Below are 5,063 nucleotides of genomic sequence, written 5' to 3'. Positions count from 1 at the left end.
CTCTTTTCTCGTCTTTTCTTCCGCAATAAAAAAAAAAGAGCAACGCCAATGCAGGACAGTCGTGTTATAAGTGAACGCCTTTTACGCTGGATTATGCCCTCTCCGCCAAGGCGGCACTCCTGTTTTCAGCCGCCGGGAGCTGACAATTTGCATCTCATGGGAACAGCGCAGCGTGCTGGGAGAACAGTGCCCTACAAAATGGAGTCATACCCACGTCAGCCACTGGATGGCGACATCGCGTTCACCGAGGGGGCACAACTTTCTAAAACGTGCCGTCTTCCTCTGAGCATACCCACGGAACTCCAAGACCTCTAAGTGGTGACACTGGAGTAGCAGAACATCTTGAAGTTCATGTGCATGTCGCAAAGATCCCCCTCGCGTGCGGGGCACTGGGAGGGGGGAACAATAGCCAAGAACTCGGGGGGAGGGTGCATGCCATAAAATCTGCACCCATCCCTCGCCCCTCTGCCGCATCCCAATATGCCCATCCCAGCCATATACCAATCTGTATAGTATTTCTACAGGCAATAAATTTAACGGGTTGGGGTGGGGGGAGGGGGAAGCCAATGCAAAACTTGGGAGGGACATCACCTTAATGTTTGTGGGGTGAGATGGGGAGGGGTCAGTGGAGCCTCTAGGGAGACCATGAGGGGCGGGGGGACTGGGAAGGGAAGAGACCTTTTCGATTTTCCTCTATTGCCTCCTGTGTCTTCCAGAAACAGAACCTTGGGGGTTCTGACATTCAGCCCCCTTCATACTACACCCCCCCTGCTTTCCAGTCATGAGACTCATGAGTAGACCATGCACTGTCTCTGCGTTCAGCCCCGTTCTTGCTCCCCTCCAGCGGGGACGAGAGGGGGTTTCCCAGTGATCCTGGCCCCCCACCCAGCAACTGTGCCAGAGTTTCTGAGGTCATGGCCTTCAGACCCTTCGGTGGCCATGGCAATGGGTCAGCTGACCCATTGACCCCTTCCCTCCTGCAGGGCGGCCAGTTTGCAGAAGGAAGCAGAGGGAGAGCCTGCCCCATTCGGCTTCCTTGAGGGCCATTTTCCCGGCCCGCTCTGGACTCCACCAGGTTTGGGTTTGGGTAGGAAAAAGCCCAGCAGGAACTCATTCGCATAACAGGCCGCACCCCGACATCGCCATTGTTCCACACGGCTTTTTGTAGAAAAAGCCCAGCGGGAACTCGTTTGCATTTTAGACCACACACACACACCCCCTAATGGATGCCACGCCAGCCGGGACTGCCTTCCTGAGTGCTCCTGCTCAAAAAAGGCCCGAGCTGCAGCCCTTGGGGGCTGGAGAGGCTCCCCACCTCTCAAGATTCCAAGGGTGTTTCCAGCTTCACAAAGGGGGGGGGGAAATCCCTGCCCTCAGTTAGTGCCCCCCCTTCTCCCGAAGGGCCCAGCTGCTCTGACCCTGGGGGTGCCAGATTACCTCATTGACGGAGCGGGAGGCGGACAGAAGGAGCCTCCGCAGGGCAGGAAGGGGGAGGCCAGCCCCTGAGGGGCCATCGTGGACACGGGCAACCTATCTCAGCCTCCTCTTGGCCAGATGGTGCCAGCGAGAGACAGAGCTACCGTCTGGGGCCACAGTGCCGCCCCCCCCCCCTTGGATTCAGAGTCCAGCAAGACACCCCATTTCCCCTTGTCCAATGGTTACAGGGTTCATACGAACTCAGGAATTCTACCAGGTCTCTGCTGAGGTGAAACGACTGTGCCGCTTGTGGGGTTGCCAGTTCCAGGTAGGGAAAATCCTGGAGATTTGGGGGTGGAACCTGGGAGGGTGGGGTCTGGGGAGGGGAGGAATCGCACCGAGGTATAATGCAGGGGTCCAGCCTGCAAAGGAGCCACTTTCATTTGGAGAGCCGTTGTGATTCCAGAAGATCTCCAGGCCCCACCTGGAGGTTGGCAACCCTGGGACTCAATTGGGGTTTTCTGTGGGTTTTTTTTCCCCTTCAAGGTGCAATCTGAGGGGCCAGCCGATGTGGGGGGGGGGGGTGGCTGGCTCCCTCTCCGGAAGATGTCCACGATCACCACCCTTTCCTACGTGAAGTGTCCAAAGTCAGCATTTGAACTTGGCAGCCCGACCCTCCCTTGGGGGGGCTCAGGAATCACCTGCCAGTCCCAACCATTTCTGAGGAGGCCCCTCTGAGCCAGGAGTCGCCCCAGTTGCCTGTTTCAGTCCGCAGAATCGCCAGTCCATGTTCTGATTCCGGGCCCTGGGGGGTGCCACAATGGAGGTGTTACAGCCCCTAAGCCCGTGTTGGTGGCGTGAAGCCACGCTGCTAGCAGAACCCCGCATGACAAAATTCACGTGTGGGACAAGTGGAAAGTGTTTTTGAAAAGGGTGTTGTAAGCTGAGCCACTATAATTCAGATTGGCTCACTCAAAGCAAGACAAACGGGTGTGGTTTGCTGCCTCCCTCTGCATAGCAGGACCAGATCGACATGGTTTTTGAGGGGGGGGGGGGACAAAATTAAAAAATGACACTTTATGGGCCATTCTATCTTATGGTCCTATAGCCAATTTGGCACCCCCTCCGTTGGCGCCCAGGGCAAGCCCCCCCCCCCCCAGATCCAGCCCTGCTGCGTCGCAACCCTGGAATTTCTCGGTGCCCCCCCCCCCAAGTCCTAACGAGGGCCCAACCTCCTTAGCTTAGATATGAAGCTGCCTTCTACTGAATCAGACCCTCTTTGGTCCATCAAAGCCAGTCTTGTCTACTCAGACTGACAGCAGCTCTCCAGGGTCTCAAGCTGAGGTTTTCCACGCCTACTTGCCTGGACCCTTTTTTAGTGGAGAAGCCAGGGATTGAACCTGGAACCTTCTGCTTCCCAAGCAGATGCTTTACCACTGAGCCACCATCCCTCCCCAAATCAGTATTGTCTACTCAGACTGGCAGTGTCTCTCCAGGGTCTCAAACTGAGGTTTTTCACACCTACTTCCCTGGACCCTTTTTAGTTGGAGATGCCGGGGATTGAACCTGGGACCTTCTGCTTACCAAGCAGATGCTCTACCTCTGAGCCACCGTCCCTCCCTAACACTTATGAAGCTGCCTTCTACTGAATCAGACCCCTCTTGGTCCATCAAAGTCAGTCTTGTCTGCTCAGACTGGCAGCTGCTCTCCGGGATCTCAAGCTGAGGTTTTCCACTCCTTGCCTGGACCCTTTTTTAGTGGAGATACTGGGGATTAAACCTGTACCAAGCAGATGCTCTACCACTGAGCCACCGTCCCTCCCCTAATATGAACATGGGAAGCTGCCTTCTACCGAATCAGACCCTCTTTGGTCCATCAAAGTCCATCTTGTCTACTCAGACAGGCAGCAGCTCTCCGGGGTCTCAAGCTGAGGTTTTTCACCTATTTGCCTGGAGCCTTTTTAGATGGAGATGCCGGGGATTGAACCTGGGACCTTCCACTTCCCAAGCAGATGCTCTACCACTGAGCCACTGTCCCTCCATCTCCATCACCTACTGCCTGGACCCTTTTTAATTGGAGATGCCAGGGATTGAACCTGGGACCTTCTGCTTACCAAGCAGATGCTCTACCACTCAGCCACCATCCCCCCTAAGCTTCCAAACTCTGTCCAGAGCAGATCAGGGGGCAGCTATACAGGTGGAAAGTGCTGTTAGGTTGCAGCTCACGTATGGTGACTCTGGAGCGTTTTCAAGACAAGAAATCTCCAGAGGTGATTTGCCTCTCTGTAGCACCTCCAGACTTCCCTGGGGGTCTCCCATCCAAGTACGAAGTTTAGCTTCCGATATCTGACAGGATCAGGCTGGCCTGAGCCATTCCAATGGGGGTATAATTCAAATTGGACCCTTCCAAATACTGTTTTGGCCACATTTTGATTATGGCTGCTGTTTCAGTCCCATTACAAAGGATTTTAAATCCAGGAAATCAGCATTAGAAACAGTGCACAGGGCGTCTCTTGACTCTGGATACCGCAAATATGAATCATTAAAGAATTTGTCTTCTCCCCCACCTGAATCTCAACTAGTGACGAACCCCACCCTCAAATTTTAGCCCTGTCACCTGCGGGATTTCCTAGCCCAACAAACAACCCCCGTGGATTCTACCTACATAGGGCAGGGTGGGTGGGTGTGTCCCTCCTGCAATTGCACTAAAGCTGCACAGCTGGGGGGAAAGGTTGTGGGTTCAAAATCTAACCTCGCCTTCCCTTTTTTATGTATTTACAAAAGGCTGTTTATTCTATCTTACTCTGTATATCTCTCTCCTTGAATCCACAGCCAAGATGTACAAGAGGGGGCATTTCAGCTCTGCCCAACACCCCTGTTGTCTTCTGGGCATACCCCCACCCCTGTGCCTGGTCCCCCCAGCCTCTTCCTTGCCTCTCCCCTCCCGAGTCTTCCCTCCTCCCCCTTTCCTGCCTCCTTCCTGTCTTCTCTGGAGGATGTTGAGTGGTTAATACTAGAGGCCTTCATGTAAAATTGAACCAAGTACTCAGAATCAAACTTGGTGGGTCTTCAAAGGTGCCCCTGGACTCAGACTTTGTCCTGTCACTTCAGACCAAACACCCACTCAAATCTAAAAAGGTAAAGGAAAGGTCCCCTGTGCAAGCACCAGTCGTTTCCGACTCTGGGGTGACGTTGCTTTCGCAACGTTTTCACAGCAGACCTTTTACACGGTGGTTTGCCATTGCCTTCCCCAGTCATCTCGGCTTTTCCCCCAGCAAGCTTTGACCAACCTTTGACCAACCTTGGAAGGATGGAAGGCTGAGTCAACCTTGAGCCGGCTACCTGAACCCAGCTTCTGCCAGGATCGAATTCAAGTTGTGCGCAGGGAACTCAGACTGCCGTACTTGAATCTAGATTCGTTTTAAAATTCATTTTTAAATTACTCAGATCTCTCCCCAACTCTATTGCAGCGCATTTGGAATTCGTACCCCTCAGAGTTGTTTTAAATCTGGAATTTCAGAGGGATTTATTTCCAAGATATATTTTACAAATCAGAAACGCAAGCGTTTGTTTGCTTTCGTTTCAGAACAGTCTTACATTTTGCAAATTCCAAGAGTGGAACTTAAAAGTAGGAAAATGGTAACGACA

Source organism: Heteronotia binoei, chromosome 15 (assembly GCF_032191835.1).
Source record: "Heteronotia binoei isolate CCM8104 ecotype False Entrance Well chromosome 15, APGP_CSIRO_Hbin_v1, whole genome shotgun sequence".
Taxonomy (NCBI): domain Eukaryota; kingdom Metazoa; phylum Chordata; class Lepidosauria; order Squamata; family Gekkonidae; genus Heteronotia; species Heteronotia binoei.
This window is presented reverse-complemented; position numbering follows the sequence as displayed.